Source organism: Schistosoma mansoni, assembly GCF_000237925.1.
Source record: "Schistosoma mansoni, WGS project CABG00000000 data, chromosome 4 unplaced supercontig 0032, strain Puerto Rico, whole genome shotgun sequence".
Classification (NCBI taxonomy): domain Eukaryota; kingdom Metazoa; phylum Platyhelminthes; class Trematoda; order Strigeidida; family Schistosomatidae; genus Schistosoma; species Schistosoma mansoni.
Window position 1 is genome coordinate 350951 of NW_017386017.1, and position 13062 is coordinate 364012.

Here is a 13062-nt window from a genome sequence, read left to right on the forward strand (position 1 = left end):
TTCTTGTAAATTTAGAACAAGACATAAATTTTCTATAATTTAATTCATAAAATGTAATTTGGCTCTGGGGTAGAATGGAAATTTTTAGGAAGATATATTAAACACTTCTACTCTATGGTTATTCTTTGAAAGGAACTGAACTACCTTGGAATAATAGTTTAAGAATGATAGAGATAGAAGCAGTGATATATAAAATAAAAATCAAAGGTGAACATTGATATATTACATCATTTATTATTAGTGAAGAAAAACAAAGCAATTACTAAATGAAGCATCCATAAAACCACTAGTTTTGTTGAGATTTAGTACCTATAGTTGTTTTCCGACTGAATGAAAATTTTTTAATGTTAAATCCACATTAATTGTAAAATAACAACTGCGCTTTTTTCGGCTCTTGGCAAAGATAACAAATCTGTTGATATGGAAATCGACTGCTAAATTTTCTTGAACGATCTAGAAACTATACTTGATACTGTGTTCGGAGACAAACGTTACAAAATCATGAGTCCTAGATTATGTTTGTCTTCACTGTAGTAAGTGAAGTAGGAATCTTTACAAGTCTTGACTAGACTCTAAATTTGGTATGAATACAGTAAAAAGAGTATTAATTATCTTTGGAGCTCTGAATAAAATTGTAATGCGTTCAAAATCAAGATTTTAGCTTAGATCTAAGTATACGAACCTGAAGTTGGCTAATGAGGTGCATAAGATTAAATAATAAATTAAATCGTTAGAGTGAATTAGTCGGTTGTATTTAAGTAACGCTCTAATTATTGAACTTTGATTTATCTCTCACATTCTTGAAATCTGAATATCGAGATTAACAGTTCAATGTGTATTAAGTTGGAAAAGCATATTACATACAGTATAAAAATATCCCGTGAAACGTTATTCTGCAGCTTTACTGCCTCATAGAACCAGACAAGATTTTGAGCGCTATGAAATGGACTATAACATAATAAGTATACTTATAATAAAATTGCACATACATTTATCCATAACTGTAATTATACCGATAGCTGGGATTCCAAATACTGTCTGCTATAGTGGATGAGTCGATTGTTCAATAGCAACCAAGGTAAATATTGAGTCATTCATTGTCAACTGCATTTCATCAACAGAAAATAATGCAGTTGTCTGACTAAGTGAGTAATTATTGTGTTATATTATACTTGGTGTTATAAGTTAAGAGGTAATCGGCAAAGTACCCAGTAATTAGTTTTCATACCACTAATAACATACTGAAAAGGTAAATTTAAAGAGTTGCAGAAACCCATGCCTATTCAAGACTTAGACCCAGTAATAAAGAACAGAGTCAGAATTATTTAAGGTTAATTATTTGAATTGGTTATCTTAACAATTTTAACTGTATTAATTAACTTTTAATTCCTAGATATGTAGGGTATTGCCGTAGATAACACCTAGCTACCAATCTGTTCACACATTTAGATATTATAAGGAGTGATTAACTATCCTAAAATATCCTAATAAAAAAACCGACGTGCTCAGAGTAATGCGAAAATATAGCGTAATCGATTCCTGGTCTGGTCTGTTTCTAAAATGTAGTCATTATGAGTGGGGTTCGACAGATCTCAAAATTAGGCAGTTGGAAATATTGCCTCATGACTTGAAAGTGTTTGCGAAGGTTTACATGCATTCGGTTTCATTCTTATTCTTATTCCAAAAAGAATTTTACATATTTTCCTATTCTTCTACATATCAAAGTAAATCATAACATTGTTCACCTTTAGTTAATATTCTCTTTATGTTGTTGAAGTGTGATTAAATGTGACTGTCCCATCGCTATGGACACTTATGCTCTTTAATCTCATTTGTTTTTTCCGAACTGTTTCATGTATTTGGAGCTCCATTGGAAGTTATACTGTTTCTATTTCCATGATTTTCATCTATCCCAGTGTGTTGTTGTGAGGTTACACACTCGTGTCAGGTCTAACAATAACTGAATAACTGATAGAAGCGCTCATTATCACTTACCCTTATAAAAATATTTATAAGTTCAAGTGCTCTTGTGGAATAAATTATACCTAGGAAACCCTATATTTTAAAAATAATCGTTTAGATTAGATAATTTAACTTAACATACATATGAGGTCTGGGATATTTAGTGGAATAGAAAACCTAAAAGGTTTCTTACAACTACCTTCTGTCTTATGTTTGCATCAGCAGATGTATTGGTGATGCAAAGTGAAATACAACTATTGAAATAACTTATGTTTTGAATACATTTCGAAGCGTAACGTGCTCAGTGTTGTGTCAAGAATCAAAGGATAAATGTAAATAAGTAAATAATAAGATTCTTGACCGATATATTTATTTAAAAGTCTAGAATATTTATCTATTTTCGACTACCCCCCAGTGGACAGTTATCACTTGTAATTTGTTGAACAAAGAAATAAGAAACCAAAAATCATTTAGCTGATATAGGCTTGCTTTCCCACATTCTGGAGGATAAATACTAATTGCCTAAAAACATAGAGTTAATGAGGCAGTTACATATTCTTAATGTCAGTTGATCCTTTGCAACTCAATCTTGGATGGAGAATAAAAAATAATTTATGAGTTAATCAGTTTAAAGTTTGTTAATCAGAGTAGAAATAAATAGGTAAACAGATAAAACAAAAGCTAGAATCGATCTCTTCCCCATAACTTCTTATTGTAAGCTGTCAAACAAACAGCTTTAAATCAGTTTCTGACAATGAGAGACCTTAATCAGCTTAGAGTCTAATCATTGACAAAGACTGTCTACTTAATATCATTATCAATCTTTGTACAAAAGGGTAAATGTATACAGAATATTATGAGAAGTGTTGATAGCTTCAAGAAACCACATTTTCACTGGAAGACTTAAGTGACATTTACCAAGAAGTATCGCAGGTCCTAAGAGTTGGAGTACATTGATTAATAATGTAATAAAAGGATATAAGTAATATGACAATAAATAATAAACTAGAGGTTTAAGAAAGTACTATTTATTCACGCAGTAAATAAAACAAGATTAAGGTAAATGCCTCATATATTTAAACCAACAGATAGATTCAAACCCCAATAAGAATAGAAAAACTTTCATGACTTGAAATAACCTAAGAAAGCGAATGAACTGCTAAAGACGGAATATTTTGTACATGATTTTCTATTTTAAAGGTCTACCAAGACAAAGACAAAAATATACATTAGAGTTTTAAATGGATAGATATGAAACTTGGAAATCGGAAGCCATATACATATGTTGGTCAAAACAAAATTTATTGCCACGTGGTAATTTATGTAAGGTCCCAGTAGCCGTAAAGAACATTAAAACAATACATAAATCAAACGCTTGAGTACTTCTGGATGATTTCTAGGTGTCAAGGAAAGTAAATGTAAACTTGTACTCACACAACTTATTACACAGCAGTAAAAACATGCTAACAACTGAGTTAAGGATATTATAAAAAGTTTGAAAATTACCTAAGAAACTATAAGCTTATCACCTTGATACATAAAATATGGGGGGATAGTAGGATAAAAATATTCAACCAACAGTTGGTACGTGATCAGCTTACAGTTTTATAGATCCCCAAACCTTATACAACTGGTTGATACTTCATGACGTGTCTTTCCAGTCAGGTGTCATAACAAATCAGGATACAACCAAAGATCCCATAAGACAATTCTGTAGGAACGCACAAAGATGTGATAATGATTCTAAGCTTAGAAGTGTTGACAAAAGCATAGAAACGTGTACTAAATTGTCTTAAAAAGTATGTGGTTGCCTTGCAAACACATGTCCTGTCCTTGAAAAGAGTATAAAGAACGAAAACTTGCGCGATAAAGTTATCATGATTATATAAGGAATTCTAAGTAGATCTTGCAGGTTGATGTGAAAAGTATTTATCCAACCACTTTTATAACTACTGTAAAGCTCTTTAACTACAATTTAAAAACACTAGTTTGCAAAACACTACATCATTTTTAGAAAATACGACCGTGACAAATCCATTAGAATCCTCAGTACAGACTGAAAGTCAGGTACTGTTATTGGTAATTTAAGAGTATCTCGGGGGTAAAGATGAAAATTTTCGACGATCCCCAAAACCCCTATTTATCTACAACTAGAGTACAGAATTACTATTTGAAACACATTTGTTATCATGAAAATTTGTGCAAGATGAAAGTTACGACAAAGCAAAAAAAACCCCGATCGAATCACTGACTACAAAACAGTTGTTAGACGGATTAATTTTGACTGAATTCTAATTCAAATATTTTGCAAAATGCACAACTAAGACACAATGTTTCAGAAGCTTTTGCGGAAGCCTTTTTAAAAAAAATGAATAGATAAGTTTAGGACTCCTAAAAGAAACTGACTGTCTGTATGAGGAGTCCACAACATGTAACATGAGGTTTAAAAACCCTATTTTGTTACTTGATATCTATACATCTGTCTAACAAAATACTCGCAGTTTATGGGATAATAATTATAAAGATCTAATCATTAGTAGGTGACAGATATTTACAGAAGTCATGCCGAAATGTTAGTAAAGATTTCTCTGTATGAAACCAAAAAATCCGAACTTTGGAATGAATTTTAGCTTAAAAAAGATACTAAATGATAGAAATGGCATAACTCAGCGATAGCAATTAGATTGTCTGATACGAAAAGTTTGTTGGTGCATAGTTAATCTTGGTTTTCATTATGGGTCCATAAACGAGCATGTCATTTTAACTAGTTCGATGAAAGAACGAAATAAGTGGATTAATCATAGTACAGAAACTAGGAATAACGAAATCAACTCAATAATTACTTTAATCTGGAAAAGCAATGCCGGAAAAATATTTAGAAAACCAAAACTAACCGTCTTATAATTCTGGAGCGTGTCTTGCTAAACAAAGATTAACAGATGTAAATACCCCACCTCCAAACAACGCAGGACAACCTTGGAACACGATAACACGGTAACAAACTGATGAGTTCAAAAACGACTCATGAAAATAACACCCTCTATTTCAATTCTCAATAACCCTCAAATAATAAATAATATTATTTTATGTCAGAAAAGAATGGTATTGACTGAATGATATCCTTAATCTCACATCTCAACATCAAAAGAATTATTCGAATGTTTGGTTGGCCATAATAGTCGGTCATTAGATTTATCGGCAGTGGTTCAATGGAAGTGAATAAGTAAATGGTGTAAGTACTTGTGGATAAAATAACAGCAGCTTTCAATCAAAGCGCTTCTGGGCTTTGTGGTGACAGATCACGAATGCTTAAATGTAAATATCCAGAAATATAGAATACGAAAAGACTAAATAGTTTTCTATTGCTCAGTATGAAATATTTACATCAGTCCATAATCACGTATTAATCCTCTGCCTAAATGATTTCTGGGTAGTTGTTTGAACCACGTCGAATGACAAGGAACTTCAGGAACCAACTACTCTCAAGAATTAGGAGGCTACATTTACAAAGACTAACTTCAGAGTACTCCGTCTATAGTTTTCGTGATCAAACATCAGCGTATCTTTATATCCCTATGGTATTTCGTTATGGTAGGTGATTATGAGGCGGGCTACTTAGTTTTCCATCTTCAAATGGGTGTTGACTCAGCATTTTCTTTCTCTGTTCAAAAGATATTAACTTTTAATTATGGACTGTCTTGATGGCATTTTTTGAAATCGCCGTAGGATATTCCTTTTTCTTGAAGTTAACGAGAAAATGCTATTTCTATACTTTTAGGTGAGATCAAATAGAGTTGTCAGAAGCTGAGAAAAAATACCTGTTGTACAATTGGTTAAGAATGTGCTTCAAATCTATGTCAGAATACACTTTTATCACATTTAACACATTATTTTAAATTGTAATGAACCTAAACTTCTAAAATCTTAAACAGCTTCATTACACTATTTGAAGTGAATAAGTATTCATTCAATTAGGCCTATGAAAAGCTCTCAATACATCCGTGATAATTGAAGGCCAACAGACAAAATACACATCCATTTCAAGAGAGTACATGGAAATTTTGTTGGCAAGGACTCATGATTCCAAATCTCATAGCTATCATGTGAGAACCGTCTAACACAACCAACCAAGACGAGTGAGCATTGTCTTACACTAGAATCGACATTCGGAAAGTTTCAGGCCACAAAAGAGGTTTAGATAGGTCACATAATTTCAGAAAGAGACGAACGCTATCAATTAGACGAACTGCTCTCTGAAAAGCAGCTATAATAGGAAAATAAGGTGGACTAAAGTTTGATCAGAGCAATTCAAACTGGATGTGTTTTGTTTGGGAGCTGTCTGACATAGGAATTTATGGCATGTTGATTGCAGAAGGAAAGACCACGAAAATTTTCCTTGAGGTCGGTGTTTCATATCTATAGTGAAAACTGAATTCAGCAACAGCTACCTGTATTGGCTAATGCAATTATAAGCTGGTTTATTCTCGGTGACACATTCACAGTGGAAGATAAGGATATCGACTGCATGTGAAGTCATACAGCACCCCATTTTCCCGTGTGTGGTATGTTATGGTTTGGAAGTGAGTCAAGTCTAAGAGGGTTTTTGCAACCTTATACAACCTGAATTTGAACTGGCATCCACAGTCTGTTGTAATAGCTTGGATGACTTCAACGTCACGTCAATTTTGCCGTTGTTGAGTACAGATAAAATGCAGTTCATTTTGTCAGTAAACTAAATGTTTCCATCAAATATGTTTGTTATGTTTTCATCTTGTGACTTTACGCAAATAGTCTTTGGGTTATACATTTTGCAATTACTATAGCACCTCTCTTACGATTAAATTTGTCTGCAGTTTGTTCCGTCGGGCCCTTTTATTAGCCTATTTAACAGATAGTGTAGTTCAAACAGTGACAATATATCCATTTATTTGTATTGTTATTATCTTATCTGTATGAACATATATGGTTGATCACATGTAACAGCCTAATCACATATCCCCTTTTAGCCCAAATATCGCTTGATAAATCATTCGCTTTCCTATATATATATATGAAACTTACTATTTGCTTCGATTTGACTTCGAATCCGCCTCTGCATACACATGCTCGTGCGCATTAGCTTATCTGCTCAAATACGCTTGAAGAGTTTGTAATTTTGTTTTCCGCGCTATTCAATAAAAAATTGTGGTCGGTACTTCGTGTTGCCTTCTGAATGTATACACCGTTGAGGTTTATTTAATAATGGTAATCAGGGTGATTAATGATCGAAGCCTAAGGAAGTATCTTTAAGCCAATCCACTACCATACGGCTGGGTGACACAACATTTGCAAAGTTGTGGTAGCGGTAAATTAATCTTCAGAATAAATTATTTTGTATCCCTTCGCCAATGACAGTCATCTCAGTAGTTTTACTACACCTATACTTAGCTGAAGACGCTCGTTGAAATATCCTCAGTGGACCACTTTTCGGTATGCTGTGTTGAACATATTACTACAGCTAGTCAGCTTGCGTTACACACTTCTCGACAAATTGATCATTCTCCAAATGCGTCTTCACATCTCTTCGTCTCGGACTTCTAATTTAACCGGCTTTGGGATCCTTGTATTAAAGGACGGTTCAAAAACAGGTTTGTGAAGCCCTGCATAACAGTGATAACTTTACTCGCTTGTAAGTTAAAGAGGAATCATGGGGTGATTCGAAAGTAGGTCTTTTGTGTTTGGGAGGCGTTAAGGCTGAAGTTTTCATTATTGATCATACACAATCTTTATTTGAAAACCAAAAGACCTTGTATAAATTCATGGTTTAGCCAGTTTAGATTATATGCATATGCCTATTTATAAACGTGCTTAAGATTTTACACAAAGTGTACACTGGTTTGGGAGTATGTCTCAGGAATAAATGTGCGTTAATTTGTGATAGATGTCCAGAATTGGGAAGTTCAAATCCTATAGGGAGTAACAATTCGGAGAACTTCACACTTTATCGTCACAGTGCACAAGGATAAAGCCGCATAAGGCGAGAAATATCCAGGAAGTGATCATGGATAACAGCATTGTACGTTAAAAACCTATAATAATTATTTAGTATGGCGAAAAGACAAACATTTGTCGCAAAATTTTTAATGCACCGTGTGACACACTCAAGAGAGCAAGATTCCACTTCTTGGATTAACACGTGTTCATTTATGAGGCAAACTACAGTTTACACGTAACTTTACATATGGCAAAGTGATGGCCAAATTATAGGAAATCGTATGCAGAAGAATAATTCATAAGGATGTATTTCAACGATAGTTCAAGCGGTTGTTATTTCGATTTCTCAGGGATTTCAACCTGGCCTATAAATGATTAAAAATGTCACCAGATTTTGTAATTTCTTCATTTCCCACAAGTTTGGAATGAAGGACAAGCCTGTAACAACTTAGTTTGATTAGTTAAGAGTTGACTTCAAACAACTAAGTATATGTCAAAACAATCGAGCTCAAGTGTTCATTCGCTCCCTTATTTCATATAGGCATCGTATTTCCTATTACGTTATATTGAATGCTGAAAAGCTGCATGTTTGAACAGGTGATCCTATGCTCCAATGTGACTGTCCCGCGATAAAAATAAAGACCTATTCACTACTAGTCTAATTTCTTCTATCAATAGAACGAGGGTTACCTAAAGGCACGAAAAGCCTTTATAGTAAGATCGCCAGTGTCAGTGTTTGACTTTGTCCATTTGGTGATGTTAACATATATAACGATTTTTCAGGTTAGAATTTTATCGTAAATAATGACTTTTATCCCCCAATGGGTTTATTCCCTTTTTCTAGTTGATTTGGCTTCACACAATTACAGATAAATATGCCAAAAGTTACACACAATATAACGTTAAAGAGCTTATGACACAAACAATGGTTCCAACGAGAGATTTCTGAGCTTTCTTTTTACAACTGCCGGCTGTGTAGCCTGCCAAATGAACTATAACGACACAACCTATCAGTAACCTTGCCACGCTGAAATATGTAAGCTGGTTGCCATTTTTAAGTGCATACTTCGCGATCCTCACGAACCATTTCATGATCAGTCCATCTGGTTGCTTTGGCCCTAGATATATGCAACGCGAACCCATTAGTAAATGGATGAATAAGAAAGATGTGTATTTTGTATGTGGGTAACAAATGATAGTTATGAAAATATATGGTGTGGATCCGGAAGACTTGATCAGATAACATAACAAATTAAGTGCGAAAACGATTAAATAAGCCATATGAAGAGCTTGCGAGACCGCTGTTCAAAATATTCCTGGAAGTCGTCTGGACATATTTAACTTACATTACTGACACTAGTTTCAGTGGTTTTCTTGTGAATAAATAGTATCAAAAGGAACCCTGGAACATTTAGTTCCCAAAGTTTACAGAAGACTAGGATTGATACATGTCAGAAATTAGCAATCAGTCGCCGAAAGTTCATACTTGATGATATTAATGCCGTGAGTTGATATTTGAAGCAGGTGAAAGACTTTAAATAGTAAGTGGGATCCAGGAATTCGCACAAAACGTTCTCTGGTGATTGTGTGGAAATCTGTCGGATCAACAGAATTTTCGAACAAAGGCAATGAAACAAACAGGAAAGACATGGGACTCATTATACAACCTGGGCAAAACTCTGTGAAAATTCCAACATGAAAACTACATAGCTGTACAATACAGCTGTCCAGTATACACACCACATTTATATGTTAGCTGTTGACCAGAAACGTATCTGTATACATAATATATACTTTTAATTGGTTTCTCATTCATGATAATTTAAAGTATTCGAATCGTACCAACTAGGACTTCCCGAAGTAGTGTGTTTTAAGCCAGGCAGAACCAGGTGAGAACAAATGAATATACTATATTTGGAATTCAAAATCAAAGGGCAATCAAGCACAAAGGAATCATTAGCTTGTTGTGGTGTTTATATGAATCAATGCTTTCTTTGTACTGATAACTTTTGATTTCGAATTCCAAATACAATACATCCGTTTGTGTTTATCTAGTACTTCTTGATTAAATTGAGTCATTGCTGTGATTCCTAGTTTATACAATAATTCAAATACTCCTAATTATCACATTGGCGTCGCGATGGAGCCTGTGATAGAACGAGTGGATATACATTCAGACTTTAATGCTTTTGAAGACTACATGGAAACGTTCGAAATCCGGGCTATGACCAAGGCAGATATTGAGGATGGTAATACTGTCACCCATTTCCTTATATTCATTGGAAAAAAAGCACACAGCTTAGTAAAAACTTTGGCATTTCCAGACAAACCGATTTCACTCCCTTATGCAACTCTCAAACAACTACTGCTGGACCATGTGAAGTATACAAATTTCGAATGCGGTAAAGGAGAAAAATTCAGTGAAATGACTTGCCAGAACATCAGGAATTCCACCACTTTACTACGTCGTATCAGTCCAATACGTAATCAAGGTTATTCAGATAACAATTCATTGGCGAGTTGTGAAAGAGTTCATGAAAATGAGCACAAGTTCGGTAGATGCTTGTTGTTTGGGAAGTTTCATCCATGTAATTCATGTGTATTTTGTAATGCTGAATGACTTAAATGTGATCAAACTGGACACAATCAGTCTGCTTGTAATACCATCGTTCATTTCGCTGAAACTTATGCTAAAATTTGCTACTGTGATCCTATAAAGTTGGATGTTCCCAATAATCACTTATCTGTATCCAAGACTTCTAGGAGTGGTATAATGTCACATAGAAGTCCAGAGTTGAATGCAACCCAGAATCACCGTGAGGCAAAAGTTTCCAATCAACCAACTTCTTGTCAGATTTCTCGTGTTACTGTACCAGATGTGGTTTGTCATGATGATTCACATATTTCTGATGAAATTTCTTACAACTCTGGGAATAAAATGTTGAATGAGTCAAATTATGATCAGAAACCGGATTCAGTTTTGGTAGATGTTGATTTTTTTAATGATCCATTATTCTCTAATGAAACTCTTGATAAATTTGATGAAAATATTTCAGGAAAATCAAATTCTGAGATCATATCAAGTGTCAGTGGTCCTCACAATGAACTTTTCTCTAGTGATATTCCTAAATGAGTTTGTCCTATATAACTGAGAAGAAAATTGAGTGGAGTTTAAAGAAGGGAAGGGAGAAAATAAGTAGATGGAAATGAAGGAAACATGAGATACGTAGATAATTTAATAAGCGTGTTTGTGAACATAGAACAAGAATAAACAAATACGCACGTATCGCCGAATGAATAACAAAAGGAAGAAGGAGATTATAAATAAATGAACGAGAAAATAACATATTATTGCAGTAAAATGTGATGGTAGAATACGTTTTTGTGCAGTAATAGTTTGCAGTGATGCTACGAAAGTCTCACTTAAGTGAAAGGTATAAGTATCGATATACATAGGTCATATATACATAGTGAAGATAAAACGAGTCTGAGAAGTTAATTTGTGTGTAACATCAACGATATGGTTATATAGAAACTCTGATATAAAGTTATTGATTATTTGGTTGTTTGGATAAATACTTTTGCTTTGGCAGTTAGAGTCAAGAAATAATACGTGTCCTATCGCGGAACTTACATTGTTTATATAATGCCTCTTCAGTCATGTTTCCGTTGTAGAAGTATTCTATACCTACTTCCACAAAATCTCTGACAATATACTTATTTATTTTTTTTCGAGGCATCCATCTAACTTGGGAGCTTCACGACAAAAATCATTCATGGACAAGTTTCTTTGCAGTTCGAATGTGTTCCCAGAACAGACTATGGTAGGGTAATCGATCCGGATTAGTTTTATGACATGCATATCTGAGGAGGTACCGGTGAAATGTCGCTTGAATGACCTCAGACAGCTAAAATATGGGGCACAACCCCATAGTGCACCTTCACCTCAAAAAGATTTGTAAGGAAGAACAAGTACCGACAGGCTGGAGAAGGAGGCACCTCATCAAGATACCGGTGAAAGGAGTTGTAAGCATATGTAAGAATCTAATAAAAGGATAAAATTACTGTTAGTGTTCTTTGTTATCTGAATTTCCTTGGAATCAGTCATAACTATAAAGGTTGCTTCAGACACTTGTTAAACTAATCAATATGTAAAACATAGTAGGTGAAATTTCAAACAAACCAGTAAAGATGCTGTTCGTAAAAATCAAGGAAATAAGGTGTGAACTTTAGAATACCAAACACCATCATAAAATTGTGTAGTTATCTCCTAAACAACATCGGAAACTCTAAAGGATATGCATCTGAAGAGATAAAGAAGATAACATAACAATTGAAAGTAAAGCAAAAGAATGTTATACAAAAGTGATTCTGTGGAGGGATTTCTGTACAAAATTGTAAAAAAATAACAAGAAAAATCGGATGTTCGTCACTAAACGGGGCTCACTATATAGTGTTGTTGAACTAAATGAAAGATTTAGTAGATGTGCAACTTCCAGATCATCAATGTGGACGTCCTAAGGACCGATCGTGTACCGGCGAAGTCCTAACATTATTGACCATTGTTGAGTAATAGATCTAGTAGAACTCATCACTATACGTCAACCTCCTTGACAAGGAGAAGCCAATTGACAGGGTGAACAAAAAAACATTGTGCAGTCCTCGTAACTTTGGAGTGCCTGAGAAGATCCTCACCATCCTATAGAACTCCTGCGAAGAGGTGTATTGGAAATTTGTGCATGGAGGGCAGCCCACAGATGCGGTACACGTGAAAACCGGTGTCAGACAAGACTGCCTACTTTCACCTGTTTTCTTTCTTCTGGCAGTTGACTGGATTGTGAAGACCACTGCATCTCAAAAATAGCATGGAATTGTTGTGACGGTCAATGTCCGAAATCTAATACTGATACACGGCGTGCTACACCCTAACCTCACAACTGACTACTTGAGCGAAAACACAACAGTGAGCGAGGAAGTGTATCGGGCTACCGAATACAACACACAAACACTCATTCACATATACCACTGTCATCCTTAGGAAATCGATCCATTTCCTAATTAATGAAAAGCACTTGTCCTTTAGGTCGCTTTTGGTTACCATCTATTGATCTTCTCATTAGACTACTT